Source organism: Siniperca chuatsi, linkage group LG20, assembly GCF_020085105.1.
Source record: "Siniperca chuatsi isolate FFG_IHB_CAS linkage group LG20, ASM2008510v1, whole genome shotgun sequence".
In the NCBI taxonomy this organism is placed as follows: Eukaryota; Metazoa; Chordata; class Actinopteri; order Centrarchiformes; family Sinipercidae; genus Siniperca; species Siniperca chuatsi.
In genome coordinates, this window is record NC_058061.1 from 16986533 (window position 1) to 17007178 (window position 20646).

Consider the following 20646-nt stretch of genomic DNA (forward strand, 5'->3'; position numbering starts at 1 on the left):
ACCACCCGCGGAGGGTGAAGGACAAAGTTTTTTTTTATATATATATGTGTGTGTATGTATGTATAAATAAATAATCATTAGAGAGGCAGCAGTGCCTCCACTCCTCCCTGGAGATCCTCTGGATCACCTCGGCGTCAGTCAGGCCATCTGACCATCCCATGCTTCCCCTCGAGCTGGCACCACATAGCCTCAGTGAGAGTACGGGACCTCAGCTGTGCGGTCACCCTCAGGTCAAATTACAGCCTGCAGAAATACAACACAAACATTATATACAGCTTTGTCACCACATGAATACATCAAATTCATTTAATTTATATATATATATATGTATATATATATATATATATATATATATATATATATATATATATATATATATATATATATATATATTATAATTTTCTCTTACTTGTAGTTAAGTACAGCTGGGAACTGGCAGCTGTAGGTGGGGCAGCTGCCTTATGATGCCCTGTGACCACCCTCCGACCTTCTTACATCGACAGCACTCCAGGTACTCAGTGGCCATGACATACCAGCCATCGATGTCCAGGACCCGCCGGATGGTCCTGTACAGCCCAGCCTTTATCATGGACCCAGTGCACAAAGACTGGGGGTATGTCAGCTGGAGATGCCAGATCCGGTGTGGCATCCAGAGGAACAGGAAGGGGTCTGGGAAAGCAGGTTGTAGCACATTGGATGGGTTTGGGGGAGATACCACCAGAAATTCAGCTCACTGATGACCTAAGGCCTCCCCCTGCTGTCAACGGTAAACTGCATCCGACCGATCCACTGCTGCTGCTCTACAGTGAGAGCTGCCCACCAGTACTCAGGAAGCAGCTGGAGAGAGAACCAGAGGAACATAGAGGGACCTTTAATATCTGAGGACATCACTTAATGGGGGAGGGCAGGAGTGACATCTGAGTGAGGCCTGATGAGCAACGTTTACTGTTTGACAGACAGCTTTACCTCAGCACTGCCAGAAGGTGGTTGGGGGGGGGAGGAAGGCTGGCCTGGGCAACTCCTCCTGTCGTCCTTCCTCCAGGGTAGCTGCAGGCTGAGGTGAGGGAGGTGGTGACTCTGCAGGCTGGACCGTGACGAGGGCTGCTGGAGGTCGCAGGGGGTGGTCTCGCTCCCGTGTGGCCTCCAGCAGCTCCTCGTCTGTGGGCACGTCCAGCACAGCAGAGACACCAGCCCCCTTCTATGGCGCTGCTGAGGTGGTGGCAGGAGGTGGATGCTGCCGGAGCAAGAGAGGGTCCTGTACATCTGAGGCTTAAAGAGAAATAAAATGTTTCAGTAACATGAAAGAATTGGATTTTGTGTTAATACTAATTGGCAGATGCTCAGCCAAGCTGCATAAACACCGCGGGAAGGTGGTTCAAAGAGAGAAAGTGAGGATGAGACAAAATGATGACAACAGATTAGACTCACTGAGGGATGCAGGCAGCAGCTGGAGGAGATACACAGGTAACTAGGGAACGGATGATGAAGAAACTGTGAGTCTGCAGGTGCACTCGTTAGTTTGACAGGTGATTGGCTGGTGTGTGGGTTTGTGATTACAGACTTGCACCAGGCAGACGCCAGATTTTTTCATTGAACCAAACTTACCCTGACGTTTCCTGTCCTTCTGATTACGGAAACATTTATAAAGCAAAATAACAAGGAGTCAAGAATGAATTCAAGTCTTTCTGTTATTTACAATATGTTACATGAATATGATTTTACTTTTTACTTACACTCCTCTATGTCAACTACCATCTAGGCTGGACTTGCTGGTCACTTTCAGATTTCACCAGCTGTATTTGGCTGCTGGCTGCTGCTAACTTCCCAATAAAAACATGATCACCCATGATCTTTGGTTTACGAGACCAACGCCTTACCTCTTGGCCACCACACCGATGCCTTGTTGAGATTCATTATATGACCATCGTGCATCGGGGCATAACACACACAGAGGCGACAGTGGTTAGCACTTGTCACACAGCAAGAAGTTGTGTGGAGTTTACACAGGCTCTGTGTGTTCCTGTGCAGGTCAAGTGAACTGGAGGATCTAAACTGCCTGCAGGTGTGACAGATTATTGCAGTTTGTCCTGAATAAAATAAAATAAAACCAAGATGCCAGTGGGCTGAGCCTAGTGACTGGAGAAGAAGACTACACTAAGGAGTGTCCAGAGGTGGCACCATGTACTGACCACCACAAGTGCTTCACACTTTTAACCTCTGTTACACCAGGTCCAGCTCTGCAGCAGGTTTAAGTTAAACCTCAGATACAGGGACCTCAAGTGGCATTATGGTAACTTCTACAGAACACAGCAGCTGGGTTTAGCCAGCAAAATTGTTCAGGAATATTGTCCACAACAGGCTGCAGTGGCGTAATCGGTCAGCGCGCGGTACTTATAAGACCAGTAACCTGCAGAGTGATGGCGAGGTTGAGAGTTCGACCCTCACCTGGAGCAGTCCAGTTTTCCCATGGTGGTTGAGGGGGAAAAATTCTTCTCTAAAAACTCACTGGCTCACAAGACTAAAGTCCAAATAATTCTACATCCTGTTCGAATGGCTAAACTAGTCAAACAAAGACTACAGACCTTGTCTGTCATGCAGCAGCTGGCTTCATTAAAGTAAAGGTGTGTATGTGTGTCTTGTTCAAGCCAGACATGAACCCTGGATGTGTTGTAAGGTACGTGACTTAAACCTCTATGTCAACGATCTGTTTCCTCTTTTTCATCTCAGGTTGGTCCTGCAGGCAGCCAGTTTGGCATCCTGGCCTGTCTGTTCGTGGAGCTATTTCAGAGCTGGCAGATCCTGGAGCGACCATGGGCGGGCTTTTGCCAAGCTGCTGGCCATCTCAGTCTTCTTCTCCTCCTTTGGTTTGCTTCCTTGGATTGACAACTTTGCAGCAGGTTTAAGTTAAACCTCAGATACAGGGACCTCAAGTGGCATTATGGTCACTTCTACAGAACACAGCAGCTGGGTTTAGCCAAGGTTGTGAGTTCGACCCTCACCTGGAGCAGTCCAGTTTTCCCATGGTGGTTGAGGGGGAAAAATTCTTCTCTTACTAAACCTTGAAGTCTTGCTTCTCTTATCCACACAGCACAACAGTTGAGTAGACGTTGACATGTTTATTCTGCATCACCCAGGACTCAAACTCACAATCTCAGTGAAAGTCGCGATCTTGCTGAGCTACCTGCCAAGATAGAAACTGTTTGTTAGTGTGACCCAACAGCTGTCCCTATATCTATAACTAGCTTGTAAGAAAATGCACCAGACAACGTCGAGCAACTTCACGTGTCGCCAAACAAATAGGACATCTCATTAAGGCCAGAACAAAGTTACTAAACCTTGTAGGTCTTGCTTCTCTTATCCACACAGCACAACGGCTGAGTAGACATTCGCATGTTTATTCTGCATCACCCAGGACTCAAACTCACAACCTCAGACAAAGTCATGATCTTGCTGATCTACCTGCCAAGACAGAAACCATTTGTTTGTTTGTCCCACAGGTGTCCCTAGATTTATAAGTACATTGTAAGATAATTGACCACATGACATCAGGTCATGTCCTCTTCCAGGTGTGAAGAGGACAAGGAGCTTGAAGCTCCAAGCTCACAACACCACAAGGTATGGATGGGGGTCGAACCCATGATCTTTGGTTTACAAGACCAACGCCTTACCTCTTGGCCACCACACCCATGCGTTGCTGAGATTCATTATATGACCATCGTGCATCGGGGCATAACACACACAGAGGTGACAGTGGTTAGCACTTGTCACACAGCAAGAAGTTATGTGGAGTTTACACAGGCTCTGTGTGTTCCTGTGCAGGTCAAGTGAACTGGAGGATCTAAACTGCCTGCAGGTGTGACAGATTATTGCAGTTTGTCCTGAATAAAATAAAATAAAACCAAGATGCCAGTGGGCTGAGCCTAGTGACTGGAGAAGAAGACTACACTAAGGAGTGTCCAGAGGTGGCACCATGTACTGACCACCACAAGTTCTTCACACTTTTAAACTCTGTTACACCAGGTCCAGCTCTGCAGCAGGTTTAAGTTAAACCTCAGATACAGGGACCTCAAGTGGCATTATGGTAACTTCTACAGAACACAGCAGCTGGGTTTAGCCAGCAAAATTGTTCAGGAATATTGTCCACAACAGGCTCCAGTGGCGTAATCGGTCAGCGCGCGGTACTTATACGACCAGTAACCTGCAGAGTGATGGCGAGGTTGTGAGTTCGACCCTCACCTGGAGCAGTCCAGTTTTCCCATGGTGGTTGAGGGGGAAAAATTCTTCTCTAAAAAGTCACTGGCTCACAAGATCAAAGTCCAAATAATTCTACATCCTGTTCGAATGGCTAAACTAGTCAAACAAAGACTACAGACCTTGTCTGTCATGCAGCAGCTGGCTTCATTAAAGTAAAGGTGTGTATGTGTGTCTTTTTCAAGCCAGACTTGAACCCTGGATGTGTTGTAAGGTACGTGACTTAAACCTCTATGTCAACGATCTGTTTCCTCTTTTTCATCTCAGGTTGGTCCTGCAGGCAGCCAGTTTGGCATCCTGGCCTGTCTGTTCGTGGAGCTATTTCAGAGCTGGCAGATCCTGGAGCGACCATGGGCGGGCTTTTGCCAAGCTGCTGGCCATCTCAGTCTTCTTCTCCTTTGGTTTGCTTCCTTGGATTGACAACTTTGCAGCAGGTTTAAGTTAAACCTCAGATACAGGGACCTCAAGTGGCATTATGGTCACTTCTACAGAACACAGCAGCTGGGTTTAGCCAAGGTTGTGAGTTCGACCCTCACCTGGAGCAGTCCAGTTTTCCCATGGTGGTTGAGGGGGAAAAATTCTTCTCTTACTAAACCTTGAAGTCTTGCTTCTCTTATCCACACAGCACAACAGTTGAGTAGACGTTGACATGTTTATTCTGCATCACCCAGGACTCAAACTCACAATCTCAGTGAAAGTCGTGATCTTGCTGAGCTACCTGCCAAGATAGAAACTGTTTGTTAGTGTGACCCAACAGCTGTCCCTATATCTATAACTAGCTTGTAAGAAATTGCACCAGACAACGTCGAGCAACTTCACGTGTCGCCAAACAAATAGGACATCTCATTAAGGCCAGACTAAAGTTAATAAACCTTGTAGGTCTTGCTTCTCTTATCCACACAGCACAACGGCTGAGTAGACATTCGCATGTTTATTCTGCATCACCCAGGACTCAAACTCACATCCTCAAAGAAAGTCATGATCTTGCTGATCTACCTGCCAAGACAGAAACCATTTGTTTGTTTGTCCCACAGGTGTCCCTAGATTTATAAGTACATTGTAAGATAATTGACCACATGACATCAAGCGTTTTCCAGGTGTGAAGAGGACAAGGAGCTTGAAGCTCCAAGCTCACAACACCACAAGGTATGGATGGGGGTCGAACCCATGATCTTTGGTTTACAAGACCAACGCCTTACCTCTTGGCCACCACACCTATGCGTTGTTGAGATACATTATATGACCATCGTGCATCGGGGCATAACACACACAGAGGTGACAGTGGTTAGCACTTGTCACACAGCAAGAAGTTATGTGGAGTTTACACAGGCTCTGTGTGTTCCTGTGCAGGTCAAGTGAACTGGAGGATCTAAACTGCCTGCAGGTGTGACAGATTATTGCAGTTTGTCCTGAATAAAATAAAATAAAACCAAGATGCCAGTGGGCTGAGGCTAGTGACTGGAGAAGAAGACTACACTAAGGAGTGTCCAGAGGTGGCACCATGTACTGACCACCACAAGTTCTTCACACTTTTAACCTCTGTTACACCAGGTCCAGCTCTGCAGCAGGTTTAAGTTAAACCTCAGATACAGGGACCTCAAGTGGCATTATGGTAACTTCTACAGAACACAGCAGCTGGGTTTAGCCAGCAAAATTGTTCAGGAATATTGTCCACAACAGGCTCCAGTGGCGTAATCGGTCAGCGCGCGGTACTTATACGACCAGTAACCTGCAGAGTGATGGCGAGGTTGTGAGTTCGACCCTCACCTGGAGCAGTCCAGTTTTCCCATGGTGGTTGAGGGGGAAAAATTCTTCTCTAAAAAGTCACTGGCTTACAAGACTAAAGTCCAAATAATTCTACATCCTGTTCGAATGGCTAAACTAGTCAAACAAAGACTACATGCAGCAGCTGGCTTCATTAAAGTAAAGGTGTGTATGTGTGTCTTGTTCAAGCCAGACTTGAACCCTGGATGTGTTGTAAGGTACGTGACTTAAACCTCTATGTCAACGATCTGTTTCCTCTTTTTCATCTCAGGTTGGTCCTGCAGGCAGCCAGTTTGGCATCCTGGCCTGTCTGTTCGTGGAGCTATTTCAGAGCTGGCAGATCCTGGAGCGACCATGGGCGGGCTTTTGCCAAGCTGCTGGCCATCTCAGTCTTCTTCTCCTCCTTTGGTTTGCTTCCTTGGATTGACAACTTTGCAGCAGGTTTAAGTTAAACCTCAGATACAGGGACCTCAAGTGGCATTATGGTCACTTCTACAGAACACAGCAGCTGGGTTTAGCCAAGGTTGTGAGTTCGACCCTCACCTGGAGCAGTCCAGTTTTCCCATGGTGGTTGAGGGGGAAAAATTCTTCTCTTACTAAACCTTGAAGTCTTGCTTCTCTTATCCACACAGCACAACAGTTGAGTAGACGTTGACATGTTTATTCTGCATCACCCAGGACTCAAACTCACAATCTCAGTGAAAGTCGCGATCTTGCTGAGCTACCTGCCAAGATAGAAACTGTTTGTTAGTGTGACCCAACAGCTGTCCCTATATCTATAACTAGCTTGTAAGAAATTGCACCAGACAACGTCGAGCAACTTCACGTGTCGCCAAACAAATAGGACATCTCATTAAGGCCAGAACAAAGTTACTAAACCTTGTAGGTCTTGCTTCTCTTATCCACACAGCACAACGGCTGAGTAGACATTCGCATGTTTATTCTGCATCACCCAGGACTCAAACTCACAACCTCAGACAAAGTCATGATCTTGCTGATCTACCTGCCAAGACAGAAACCATTTGTTTGTTTGTCCCACAGGTGTCCCTAGATTTATAAGTACATTGTAAGATAATTGACCACATGACATCAAGCGTTTTCCAGGTGTGAAGAGGACAAGGAGCTTGAAGCTCCAAGCTCACAACACCACAAGGTATGGATGGGGGTCGAACCCATGATCTTTGGTTTACAAGACCAACGCCTTACCTCTTGGCCACCACACCCATGCGTTGCTGAGATTCATTATATGACCATCGTGCATCGGGGCATAACACACACAGAGGTGACAGTGGTTAGCACTTGTCACACAGCAAGAAGTTATGTGGAGTTTACACAGGCTCTGTGTGTTCCTGTGCAGGTCAAGTGAACTGGAGGATCTAAACTGCCTGCAGGTGTGACAGATTATTGCAGTTTGTCCTGAATAAAATAAAATAAAACCAAGATGCCAGTGGGCTGAGCCTAGTGACTGGAGAAGAAGACTACACTAAGGAGTGTCCAGAGGTGGCACCATGTACTGACCACCACAAGTTCTTCACACTTTTAACCTCTGTTACACCAGGTCCAGCTCTGCAGCAGGTTTAAGTTAAACCTCAGATACAGGGACCTCAAGTGGCATTATGGTAACTTCTACAGAACACAGCAGCTGGGTTTAGCCAGCAAAATTGTTCAGGAATATTGTCCACAACAGGCTCCAGTGGCGTAATCGGTCAGCGCGCGGTACTTATACGACCAGTAACCTGCAGAGTGATGGCGAGGTTGTGAGTTCGACCCTCACCTGGAGCAGTCCAGTTTTCCCATGGTGGTTGAGGGGGAAAAATTCTTCTCTAAAAAGTCACTGGCTCACAAGATCAAAGTCCAAATAACTCTACATCCTGTTCGAATGGCTAAACTAGTCAAACAAAGACTACAGACCTTGTCCGTCATGCAGCAGCTGGCTTCATTAAAGTAAAGGTGTGTATGTGTGTCTTGTTCAAGCCAGACTTGAACCCTGGATGTGTTGTAAGGTACGTGACTTAAACCTCTATGTCAACGATCTGTTTCCTCTTTTTCATCTCAGGTTGGTCCTGCAGGCAGCCAGTTTGGCATCCTGGCCTGTCTGTTCGTGGAGCTATTTCAGAGCTGGCAGATCCTGGAGCGACCATGGGCGGGCTTTTGCCAAGCTGCTGGCCATCTCAGTCTTCTTCTCCTCCTTTGGTTTGCTTCCTTGGATTGACAACTTTGCAGCAGGTTTAAGTTAAACCTCAGATACAGGGACCTCAAGTGGCATTATGGTCACTTCTACAGAACACAGCAGCTGGGTTTAGCCAAGGTTGTGAGTTCGACCCTCACCTGGAGCAGTCCAGTTTTCCCATGGTGGTTGAGGGGGAAAAATTCTTCTCTTACTAAACCTTGAAGTCTTGCTTCTCTTATCCACACAGCACAACAGTTGAGTAGACGTTGACATGTTTATTCTGCATCACCCAGGACTCAAACTCACAATCTCAGTGAAAGTCGCGATCTTGCTGAGCTACCTGCCAAGATAGAAACTGTTTGTTAGTGTGACCCAACAGCTGTCCCTATATCTATAACTAGCTTGTAAGAAATTGCACCAGACAACGTCGAGCAACTTCACGTGTCGCCAAACAAATAGGACATCTCATTAAGGCCAGACTAAAGTTAATAAACCTTGTAGGTCTTGCTTCTCTTATCCACACAGCACAACGGCTGAGTAGACATTCGCATGTTTATTCTGCATCACCCAGGACTCAAACTCACATCCTCAGAGAAAGTCATGATCTTGCTGATCTACCTGCCAAGACAGAAACCATTTGTTTGTTCCACAGGTGTCCCTAGATTTATAAGTACATTGTAAGATAATTGACCACATGACATCAAGCGTTTTCCAGGTGTGAAGAGGACAAGGAGCTTGAAGCTCCAAGCTCACAACACCACAAGGTATGGATGGGGGTCGAACCCATGATCTTTGGTTTACGAGACCAACGCCTTACCTCTTGGCCACCACACCTATGCGTTGTTGAGATTCATTATATGACCATCGTGCATCGGGGCATAACACACACACAGGCGACAGTGGTTAGCACTTGTCACACAGCAAGAAGTTGTGTGGAGTTTACACAGGCTCTGTGTGTTCCTGTGCAGGTCAAGTGAACTGGAGGATCTAAACTGCCTGCAGGTGTGACAGATTATTGCAGTTTGTCCTGAATAAAATAAAATAAAACCAAGATGCCAGTGGGCTGAGCCTAGTGACTGGAGAAGAAGACTACACTAAGGAGTGTCCAGAGGTGGCACCATGTACTGACCACCACAAGTGCTTCACACTTTTAACCTCTGTTACACCAGGTCCAGCTCTGCAGCAGGTTTAAGTTAAACCTCAGATACAGGGACCTCAAGTGGCATTATGGTAACTTCTACAGAACACAGCAGCTGGGTTTAGCCAGCAAAATTGTTCAGGAATATTGTCCACAACAGGCTCCAGTGGCGTAATCGGTCAGCGCGCGGTACTTATACGACCAGTAACCTGCAGAGTGATGGCGAGGTTGTGAGTTCGACCCTCACCTGGAGCAGTCCAGTTTTCCCATGGTGGTTGAGGGGGAAAAATTCTTCTCTAAAAAGTCACTGGCTTACAAGACTAAAGTCCAAATAATTCTACATCCTGTTCGAATGGCTAAACTAGTCAAACAAAGACTACATGCAGCAGCTGGCTTCATTAAAGTAAAGGTGTGTATGTGTGTCTTGTTCAAGCCAGACTTGAACCCTGGATGTGTTGTAAGGTATGACTTAAACCTCTATCTCAACGATCTGTTTCCTCTTTTTCATCTCAGGTTGGTCCTGCAGGCAGCCAGTTTGGCATCCTGGCCTGTCTGTTCGTGGAGCTATTTCAGAGCTGGCAGATCCTGGAGCGACCATGGGCGGGCTTTTGCCAAGCTGCTGGCCATCTCAGTCTTCTTCTCCTCCTTTGGTTTGCTTCCTTGGATTGACAACTTTGCAGCAGGTTTAAGTTAAACCTCAGATACAGGGACCTCAAGTGGCATTATGGTCACTTCTACAGAACACAGCAGCTGGGTTTAGCCAAGGTTGTGAGTTCGACCCTCACCTGGAGCAGTCCAGTTTTCCCATGGTGGTTGAGGGGGAAAAATTCTTCTCTTACTAAACCTTGAAGTCTTGCTTCTCTTATCCACACAGCACAACAGTTGAGTAGACGTTGACATGTTTATTCTGCATCACCCAGGACTCAAACTCACAATCTCAGTGAAAGTCGCGATCTTGCTGAGCTACCTGCCAAGATAGAAACTGTTTGTTAGTGTGACCCAACAGCTGTCCCTATATCTATAACTAGCTTGTAAGAAATTGCACCAGACAACGTCGAGCAACTTCACGTGTCGCCAAACAAATAGGACATCTCATTAAGGCCAGAACAAAGTTACTAAACCTTGTAGGTCTTGCTTCTCTTATCCACACAGCACAACGGCTGAGTAGACATTCGCATGTTTATTCTGCATCACCCAGGACTCAAACTCACAACCTCAGACAAAGTCATGATCTTGCTGATCTACCTGCCAAGACAGAAACCATTTGTTTGTTTGTCCCACAGGTGTCCCTAGATTTATAAGTACATTGTAAGATAATTGACCACATGACATCAAGCGTTTTCCAGGTGTGAAGAGGACAAGGAGCTTGAAGCTCCAAGCTCACAACACCACAAGGTATGGATGGGGTCGAACCCATGATCTTTGGTTTACAAGACCAACGCCTTACCTCTTGGCCACCACACCCATGCGTTGCTGAGATTCATTATATGACCATCGTGCATCGGGGCATAACACACACAGAGGTGACAGTGGTTAGCACTTGTCACACAGCAAGAAGTTATGTGGAGTTTACACAGGCTCTGTGTGTTCCTGTGCAGGTCAAGTGAACTGGAGGATCTAAACTGCCTGCAGGTGTGACAGATTATTGCAGTTTGTCCTGAATAAAATAAAATAAAACCAAGATGCCAGTGGGCTGAGCCTAGTGACTGGAGAAGAAGACTACACTAAGGAGTGTCCAGAGGTGGCACCATGTACTGACCACCACAAGTTCTTCACACTTTTAACCTCTGTTACACCAGGTCCAGCTCTGCAGCAGGTTTAAGTTAAACCTCAGATACAGGGACCTCAAGTGGCATTATGGTAACTTCTACAGAACACAGCAGCTGGGTTTAGCCAGCAAAATTGTTCAGGAATATTGTCCACAACAGGCTCCAGTGGCGTAATCGGTCAGCGCCAGCGGTACTTATACGACCAGTAACCTGCAGAGTGATGGCGAGGTTGTGAGTTCGACCCTCACCTGGAGCAGTCCAGTTTTCCCATGGTGGTTGAGGGGAAAATTCTTCTCTAAAAAGTCACTGGCTCACAAGATCAAAGTCCAAATAACTCTACATCCTGTTCGAATGGCTAAACTAGTCAAACAAAGACTACAGACCTTGTCCGTCATGCAGCAGCTGGCTTCATTAAAGTAAAGGTGTGTATGTGTGTCTTGTTCAAGCCAGACTTGAACCCTGGATGTGTTGTAAGGTACGTGACTTAAACCTCTATGTCAACGATCTGTTTCCTCTTTTTCATCTCAGGTTGGTCCTGCAGGCAGCCAGTTTGGCATCCTGGCCTGTCTGTTCGTGGAGCTATTTCAGAGCTGGCAGATCCTGGAGCGACCATGGCGGGCTTTTGCCAAGCTGCTGGCCATCTCAGTCTTCTTCTCCTCCTTTGGTTTGCTTCCTTGGATTGACAACTTTGCAGCAGGTTTAAGTTAAACCTCAGATACAGGGACCTCAAGTGGCATTATGGTCACTTCTACAGAACACAGCAGCTGGGTTTAGCCAAGGTTGTGAGTTCGACCCTCACCTGGAGCAGTCCAGTTTTCCCATGGTGGTTGAGGGGGAAAAATTCTTCTCTTACTAAACCTTGAAGTCTTGCTTCTCTTATCCACACAGCACAACAGTTGAGTAGACGTTGACATGTTTATTCTGCATCACCCAGGACTCAAACTCACAATCTCAGTGAAAGTCGCGATCTTGCTGAGCTACCTGCCAAGATAGAAACTGTTTGTTAGTGTGACCCAACAGCTGTCCCTATATCTATAACTAGCTTGTAAGAAATTGCACCAGACAACGTCGAGCAACTTCACGTGTCGCCAAACAAATAGGACATCTCATTAAGGCCAGACTAAAGTTAATAAACCTTGTAGGTCTTGCTTCTCTTATCCACACAGCACAACGGCTGAGTAGACATTCGCATGTTTATTCTGCATCACCCAGGACTCAAACTCACATCCTCAGAGAAAGTCATGATCTTGCTGATCTACCTGCCAAGACAGAAACCATTTGTTTGTTCCACAGGTGTCCCTAGATTTATAAGTACATTGTAAGATAATTGACCACATGACATCAAGCGTTTTCCAGGTGTGAAGAGGACAAGGAGCTTGAAGCTCCAAGCTCACAACACCACAAGGTATGGATGGGGGTCGAACCCATGATCTTTGGTTTACGAGACCAACGCCTTACCTCTTGGCCACCACACCTATGCGTTGTTGAGATTCATTATATGACCATCGTGCATCGGGCATAACACACACAGAGGCGACAGTGGTTAGCACTTGTCACACAGCAAGAAGTTGTGTGGAGTTTACACAGGCTCTGTGTGTTCCTGTGCAGGTCAAGTGAACTGGAGGATCTAAACTGCCTGCAGGTGTGACAGATTATTGCAGTTTGTCCTGAATAAAATAAAATAAAACCAAGATGCCAGTGGGCTGAGCCTAGTGACTGGAGAAGAAGACTACACTAAGGAGTGTCCAGAGGTGGCACCATGTACTGACCACCACAAGTGCTTCACACTTTTAACCTCTGTTACACCAGGTCCAGCTCTGCAGCAGGTTTAAGTTAAACCTCAGATACAGGGACTTCAAGTGGCATTATGGTAACTTCTACAGAACACAGCAGCTGGGTTTAGCCAGCAAAATTGTTCAGGAATATTGTCCACAACAGGCTCCAGTGGCGTAATCGGTCAGCGCGCGGTACTTATACGACCAGTAACCTGCAGAGTGATGGCGAGGTTGTGAGTTCGACCCTCACCTGGAGCAGTCCAGTTTTCCCATGGTGGTTGAGGGGGAAAAATTCTTCTCTAAAAAGTCACTGGCTTACAAGACTAAAGTCCAAATAATTCTACATCCTGTTCGAATGGCTAAACTAGTCAAACAAAGACTACAGACCTTGTCCGTCATGCAGCAGCTGGCTTCATTAAAGTAAAGGTGTGTATGTGTGTCTTGTTCAAGCCAGACTTGAACCCTGGATGTGTTGTAAGGTATGACTTAAACCTCTATCTCAACGATCTGTTTCCTCTTTTTCATCTCAGGTTGGTCCTGCAGGCAGCCAGTTTGGCATCCTGGCCTGTCTGTTCGTGGAGCTATTTCAGAGCTGGCAGATCCTGGAGCGACCATGGGCGGGCTTTTGCCAAGCTGCTGGCCATCTCAGTCTTCTTCTCCTCCTTTGGTTTGCTTCCTTGGATTGACAACTTTGCAGCAGGTTTAAGTTAAACCTCAGATACAGGGACCTCAAGTGGCATTATGGTCACTTCTACAGAACACAGCAGCTGGGTTTAGCCAAGGTTGTGAGTTCGACCCTCACCTGGAGCAGTCCAGTTTTCCCATGGTGGTTGAGGGGGAAAAATTCTTCTCTTACTAAACCTTGAAGTCTTGCTTCTCTTATCCACACAGCACAACAGTTGAGTAGACATTCGCATGTTTATTCTGCATCACCCAGGACTCAAACTCACAAACTCAGAGAAAGTCATGATCTTGCTGATCTACCTGCCAAGACAGAAACCATTTGTTTGTTTGTCCCACAGGTGTCCCTAGATTTATAAGTACATTGTAAGATAATTGACCACATGACATCAAGCGTTTTCCAGGTGTGAAGAGGACAAGGAGCTTGAAGCTCCAAGCTCACAACACCACAAGGTATGGATGGGGGTCGAACCCATGATTTTTGGTTTACGAGACCAACGCCTTACCTCTTGGCCACCACACCTATGCGTTGTTGAGATTCATTATATGACCATCGTGCATCGGGGCATATCACACACAGAGGTGACAGTGGTTAGCACTTGTCACACAGCAAGACGTTGTGTGGAGTTTACACAGGCTCTGTGTGTTCCTGTGCAGGTCAAGTGAACTGGAGGATCTAAACTGCCTGCAGGTGTGACAGATTATTGCAGTTTGTCCTGAATAAAATAAAATAAAACCAAGATGCCAGTGGGCTGAGCCTAGTGACTGGAGAAGAAGACTACACTAAGGAGTGTCCAGAGGTGGCACCATGTACTGACCACCACAAGTGCTTCACACTTTTAACCTCTGTTACACCAGGTCCAGCTCTGCAGCAGGTTTAAGTTAAACCTCAGATACAGGGACCTCAAGTGGCATTATGGTAACTTCTACAGACTTCTCTTACTAAACCTTGAAGTCTTGCTTCTCTTCTCCACACAGCACAACAGTTGAGTAGACGTTGACATGTTTATTCTGCATCACCCAGGACTCAAACTCACAATCTCAGTGAAAGTCGCGATCTTGCTGAGCTACCTGCCAAGATAGAAACTGTTTGTTAGTGTGACCCAACAGCTGTCCCTATATCTATAACTAGCTTGTAAGAAATTGCACCAGACAACGTCGAGCAACTTCACGTGTCGCCAAACAAATAGGACATCTCATTAAGGCCAGAACAAAGTTACTAAACCTTGTAGGTCTTGCTTCTCTTATCCACACAGCACAACGGTTGAGTAGACATTCGCATGTTTATTCTGCATCACCCAGGACTCAAACTCACAAACTCAGACAAAGTCATGATCTTGCTGATCTACCTGCCAAGACAGAAACCATTTGTTTGTCCCACAGGTGTCCCTAGATTTATAAGTACATTGTAAGATAATTGACACCAAGCGTTTTCCAGGTGTGAAGAGGACAAGGAGCTTGAAGCTCCAAGCTTACAACACCACAAGGTATGGATGGGGGGTCGAACCCATGATCTTTGGTTTACGAGACCAACGCCTTACCTCTTGGCCACCACACCTATGCCTTGTTGAGATTCATTATATGACCATCGTGCATCGGGGCATAACACACACAGAGGCGACAGTGGTTAGCACTTGTCACACAGCAAGAAGTTGTGTGGAGTTTACACAGGCTCTGTGTGTTCCTGTGCAGGTCAAGTGAACTGGAGGATCTAAACTGCCTGCAGGTGTGACAGATTATTGCAGTTTGTCCTGAATAAAATAAAATAAAACCAAGATGCCAGTGGGCCTGCGACGAGTTGGCCACTGTCCAGGGTGTACCCTGCCTAAGGCCCAAAGTCACTGGGATAGGCTCCAGTCACCCGCGACCCCTAACGGGACCAAGCGGTAGAAAATGGATGGATGGATGGATGCCAGTGGGCTGAGGCTAGTGACTGGAGAAGAAGACTACACTAAGGAGTGTCCAGAGGGGGCACCATGTACTGACCACCACAAGTGCTTCACACTTTTAACCTCTGTTACACCAGGTCCAGCTCTGCAGCAGGTTTAAGTTAAACCTTTCTTCGCCATGTTTTGGGGGGACAAGAAGAATGAGGAAAAATTATCTCAAGATGTTGCATGTTGCACTACCTACTTAATATTTCCACCTCTTTTAGAAGGTATATTGACTTTCACATGGAGGATTCACTTTGAAATTTCTTGTGGTGCATCTGGTCACTTTAAAAAAAATCAAAAAGGTTTCGGTTGTGAGAGCAAGATAGATGTAACCGTACTGATGGGCTCCAGTGGTGCAGTTGTTGGTCAGTGTTTCACCTGCTCAGTCAAACAATCTTTCGTGAGACCTTTGTGGAAAGAAAACCACAATTTATTGGGAAAACAGATTTTACTCTCTTAAATTTAGGTGTGGTGAGGTTTAAAAAGCACTTCAACGTGTCATGACAGGATATTCTGGACATATAATTCTGTTTATATAGACTGATTAGACTGACAATAGATTGATAAATGAATAAACCAGAGGGCCATAAATGAAGTCCATGGTACACCCACACAGGTGTTTTCACTTATTGCCTAATTGAGCATTTTCTCACGTGTTTGTGGATGTGTATAGACCATGCTGGATTACAGTAAAGTCATCAAAAATCTACAGTATCTGAGAAAGCCTGTAAAAGTAGGTACTTTCAAATTAAGTAGAGAACAGTGGCAGCAGTCAAACTTTTCTTTCCTTTTCTTCCTTTCCTTATTGTGCTGCAGCAAGTGTGGATAGTAGTACCAGCTAAGTGGCAAGCTTGAACATGCAAATTGTGTATTACCAAAGCTTACCTTGTACACCTCACACACTCTAAAATAATAAGGTCTTTCAGGACTTTTTAAAGTGTACCCAAGAAAAACGTTCTCATAAAACCTGCTGTTTCTTACATAACACTTAACCAGGGTTCTATTACCAATCAGTACCAAAAAAAAAAAGAAATGAGAAAAGAAAGGAGGTTTGTTGTGTGTTTTGTGAATGCCCACTAGATGGCGACCCAAGGCCAATAACTTACAGGTTTAACCTGGTACACGGGCACATCATGACTGCTGCTGAGGGTATAAAGCTTGAATTATTGCTGCGTTGCTGTGTTGTTCTTTGAATTTTGAATGTATTCGAGTTGAAGATTTATTAACGTGCAGAACTCTTATTGGTACTCCCTGTGCGTTGTACCACTGTTTTTTTTCATTCTGCCCCTTCCCTCCCTTTCTCTTTGAGTGCGCACACACACACACACACACAAACGATTGCTCTGGCATTCATTAAGTCTCGTCTGTAATTGAGTCTAAATAAGTATGTACTTATGTTGGAGAGGAGCTCTAAGAGCACAAACACAGACAACGCTGATCTGCATACAAAGTACAACAGTAGAACTTATTCTATTTGCACTTAATGCTGCATGAAGTTAATTAAATTTTTTATAACAATCTCTCCTACACAGGCAGGTCAGAGGTCACACATACAATAAGAAAAAATTCTGGGTGATGCTTTAAGTCTCATAAACCATCTCTCACTTTGTGAACACAGTTTCCATCTTGCAGTCAGAGGAGTACACAGACTTAAAAACATATTGCAAGATACTAGTGCAACGATGAGGGAAAAACTCACTTTCTAACATTGTCTTTCTCCACACACAAGCAGAGAAATAGAGAGAGAGAGTGATGGAGACCTTTGCTAAGGCTAGCCAGTGTTATTGATTGTCAAACGGTCTGACATTCAGGTTATTTGGGGGCAGAGGGACTTTCTGTCCAACTTTTGCAGTGACCTTTTTTATGAAGTCTTGTAATTCACGTGTGCTGCAGAGGGTACCGCCTATACTGCTGACGTTTTATTAGCCGAGGTGACAAATTAAAAAGAGAAACAATAGAACTTTTTTGGGAATACACTTTCATGTCTGTAATGTATGAAGCTAGGCCAGCAGCCTATTAGCTTAGCACAAAGACTTTTTGTTTTTACATCAGATCAGATCAGGTCTTTATTAATTTTCTGTTAATGTACAAATTAAATAAACATGAATGTAATTAGTGAGATTTAGCAATGGTGGATTATGTTACCTTTTGACAGAGCCAGGCTAGCTGTTTCCTGTCTTTATGCTAAGCTAAGCTAACCGACTGTTGGCTGTAGCTTCATATGTAGCGTACAGACATGAGAGTGGTATCAATCGCCTCATCTAACTCTCAACAAGAAAGCAAATAAGCATATTTCCCAAAATCTTGAAATGTTACTTTGAAACATAATTTCTGTTTGAAAATGAGCTGGATGTAACAGACTGAATTAGGAGACTTGACTTGTAATGACTGCGCCGTTGACATTGTAAGATGATGACATGACATTTTTGATCCTATGTTGGAAAACATCCAGCCTACATTGCAATGATTTCACAAGTCACTGTAGTGGCCTTATGACTGCACTGATTGCTGTTATGTTTCTGCACAGCTCTTCCCAGAAACCATTGGGCAAACATGGTGGATGGTAGTGAGAAGCCTTTGTTCTTTGATTTTCTGTGCAAGAAGCCTTCAACTGTTCAGTGGCTCATGCTGCTGTAACAGCCCCGTTTTTCCCCTTTCTATTTCAGGTTTACCAGAAACGTTGTGTAATATACAGAGAAACAATAGACCTACCAGACTCTGTTTATTTGGAATGTAATATTCAATATAGGTTGAATAAGTATGGCATTAAATAAACTGTCAGAGTAGCATTAAACACGACTTGATTATTGTAACAGTCTGTTCACTTGTCTTAATCAAAAAACTGTGACACGACTGCAGACTGTACAAAACTCAGCTGACAGGCTGTTAACCAGGACCAGGAAGAAGTACGACCACATAACACCTGTTTTAGCCTCTTTACATTGGCTCCCTGTTTATTTTAGGATTGATTTTAAGATCTTGTTGATTACTTTTAAGGCTCTTCATGGCCTGGCTCTAGACTGTATTTTAGACCTTGTAATCCCTTATGAACCTTCAAGTAGTTTGAGATCTTCCGGCAAGGGTCTCCTGTCTGTTCCTGAGACCAGGATGAAAACTAAGGGGGACAGAGCTTTTGCTATCAGGGCCCCGAGGCTCTGGAACAACCATCTGTTTTTGGTCTCCACTAACTCCTAAAGGAAATATCTGGCTCTTTAGCTGCTAAATGCTCCACTATGTTACCAGCTAGTCTCTAACTGTGTCTGTCTGCTGTTTGGTGCTGAGCAGGTAGTGTACAGTGGGGTTTTAGAGCTTTTCTGCTGAGAACAGCTTCCTGCTGTGGCTGTAAACAACGCTATGAGAGCAGTGAGAGTGAACCAAAACAGTAAAGTGCAGGGTTGGGTGATAATTCTCTGTGGGTTTGTCACTTTGAGCGACCCCTTTCACATTGTCATTTCATACATTGTTGTAAAAAATATTGATTATAGCAGCTTTAAGCACGATCTAAATGTCATAGATTACACTCATATCACTATGTGATCTAATATTCTCTGTCCCCCCTCCTCTTTTTTGTCAGTATAAAATCCGGTGGAGCACCTAATAGTGGCAAATGAATGACCCTGCCAACATAGAGATCCTGAAAAATCATCTCAGGACTTGTCTTATTCTGTCATCTGGTGGGTGCTTGGCCTAATAGAGGCAGCACCCAAAGCCATTAGACCCCCTCCCCCAACTCACACACACACACACACACACACACACACACACACCTCCCTTCTCCAATCCAACTCCATCCCGTCACGTCCTCGTCCATTTCATGCCTTCCAATTTCCATCACTCACTCATCACTTGGTTTTTCCAATTCCCCCCTCTACACCCCTGCTGCACCCCGACACTCCATCACGACTCCTATAGAGATGGTAATGTGACATGAAGAGGATGGTATCTACAAGCCATTGATCAGCATCAAACGAGACACACTTAAATACCCCATACTCATCAGACATCCCCCTCTTCCTTCTACACCTCCTTGCCTCATCTCATCTTTTAATGGATGCTTGTTTTTTGGGAGAAAATTAAACTCTGGTTTCCCGCGTCAATGGCAGGTATTTACATTGAACAGACTAAAGCAGAGAGTGGTTCTGCAAAAAACATAGATAGATAGATAGATAGATAGATAGATAGATAGATAGATAGATAGATAGATAGATAGATAGATAGATAGATAGATAGATAGATAGATAGATAGATAGATAGATAGATAGATAGATAGATAGATAGATAGATAGATGGAGCTGCTGTTGTGTCTGCATGGAAAGACGACCCTGAAATGAGACCCTGACAGCTGGCCAACAGGTGGCCACTGACAGACCCTCTCTCTTCATTGTGCCTGGAACAACCAAGACACACACACACACAAATACACACATAATCTCCTCAGACTCAGCACCCAGGCAATTCAGGTGAAGGAGGCCAACCAAAAGGGGGGAGGGGTGTTTGTGTGTGTGTGTGTGTGTGTGTGTGTGTGTGTGTGTGTGTGTGTGTGTGTGTGTGTGTGTGTGTGTAGGAGATTGAGTAAGGGGGGAGGAGGGAAGGCTGGCCTAGCACGCACCTGTCTGATGATCCCACCTATGGCAGAGTTGATGGAGAGTAATGTTATAGGCCCCCCTGAAACTACATGGTCCTGTACAGCACCTGGACTGACACTGAAAGACCTCCTCAGCCCGTGTGTTTTTTCCATTGAAGTGTTTAAGTCTAATGATGTAATTTTTATCATTTCTGGTATTTGCGAAGTTAATACTTTTGCTTCATATTCTGCACTCACACATCTACTCATGCTGAATATTGCATTTGAATACACTTCAAATAAAGCATAAATCTCCCCTTTGTGTCTAGTATCTTCTTGCGAATCCATATATACCAGAGATATACAAGTTAAACAGATAGTTACACATTATCTGACTGGGTTTAATTTCTTTACTTTCTAGCAGCCTCCACTAGGAGCCAATGAATCTCTCTTTAACTACAGCACATAGTCGGTATCTTCCCAGCTTCCCATAAACCATATTACTACAAGTTGTCATTTTAACTTCTAGTGTATGCTTAATCCATTTTTTTGAATCCCCTCGTTTCACATGTGTACAACATCACAAAGATCTAAACTAAT

General features: G+C 45.1%; 14 non-coding genes across 14 annotated transcripts; 6 read left to right on the top strand and 8 right to left on the bottom strand.

The window, feature by feature from the left end:
- Nucleotides 1-3613: 3613 nt before the first annotated feature.
- trnat-ugu lies at nucleotides 3614-3685 on the bottom strand. Its single transcript has one exon. It is a non-coding gene; the product is annotated as a tRNA-Thr (tRNA).
- A 464-nt stretch (nucleotides 3686-4149) lies between these two features.
- trnai-uau lies at nucleotides 4150-4244 on the top strand. Its single transcript has 2 exons — nucleotides 4150-4187; nucleotides 4209-4244. It is a non-coding gene; the product is annotated as a tRNA-Ile (tRNA).
- Nucleotides 4245-5395: 1151 nt separating this feature from the next.
- On the bottom strand, nucleotides 5396-5467 carry trnat-ugu. Its single transcript has one exon. It is a non-coding gene; the product is annotated as a tRNA-Thr (tRNA).
- Nucleotides 5468-5931: 464 nt separating this feature from the next.
- trnai-uau lies at nucleotides 5932-6026 on the top strand. Its single transcript has 2 exons — nucleotides 5932-5969; nucleotides 5991-6026. It is a non-coding gene; the product is annotated as a tRNA-Ile (tRNA).
- A 1140-nt stretch (nucleotides 6027-7166) lies between these two features.
- Nucleotides 7167-7238, bottom strand: trnat-ugu. The gene has a single exon. It is a non-coding gene; the product is annotated as a tRNA-Thr (tRNA).
- Nucleotides 7239-7702: 464 nt separating this feature from the next.
- On the top strand, nucleotides 7703-7797 carry trnai-uau. The gene is made up of 2 exons: nucleotides 7703-7740; nucleotides 7762-7797. It is a non-coding gene; the product is annotated as a tRNA-Ile (tRNA).
- Nucleotides 7798-8947: 1150 nt separating this feature from the next.
- On the bottom strand, nucleotides 8948-9019 carry trnat-cgu. Its single transcript has one exon. It is a non-coding gene; the product is annotated as a tRNA-Thr (tRNA).
- Nucleotides 9020-9483: 464 nt separating this feature from the next.
- Nucleotides 9484-9578, top strand: trnai-uau. The gene is made up of 2 exons: nucleotides 9484-9521; nucleotides 9543-9578. It is a non-coding gene; the product is annotated as a tRNA-Ile (tRNA).
- A 1138-nt stretch (nucleotides 9579-10716) lies between these two features.
- On the bottom strand, nucleotides 10717-10787 carry trnat-ugu. The gene has a single exon. It is a non-coding gene; the product is annotated as a tRNA-Thr (tRNA).
- A 464-nt stretch (nucleotides 10788-11251) lies between these two features.
- Nucleotides 11252-11348, top strand: trnai-uau. The gene is made up of 2 exons: nucleotides 11252-11291; nucleotides 11313-11348. It is a non-coding gene; the product is annotated as a tRNA-Ile (tRNA).
- A 1147-nt stretch (nucleotides 11349-12495) lies between these two features.
- trnat-cgu lies at nucleotides 12496-12567 on the bottom strand. The gene has a single exon. It is a non-coding gene; the product is annotated as a tRNA-Thr (tRNA).
- A 463-nt stretch (nucleotides 12568-13030) lies between these two features.
- Nucleotides 13031-13125, top strand: trnai-uau. Its single transcript has 2 exons — nucleotides 13031-13068; nucleotides 13090-13125. It is a non-coding gene; the product is annotated as a tRNA-Ile (tRNA).
- An 874-nt stretch (nucleotides 13126-13999) lies between these two features.
- Nucleotides 14000-14071, bottom strand: trnat-cgu. The gene has a single exon. It is a non-coding gene; the product is annotated as a tRNA-Thr (tRNA).
- Nucleotides 14072-15033: 962 nt separating this feature from the next.
- trnat-cgu lies at nucleotides 15034-15106 on the bottom strand. The gene has a single exon. It is a non-coding gene; the product is annotated as a tRNA-Thr (tRNA).
- Nucleotides 15107-20646: the final 5540 nt, after the last annotated feature.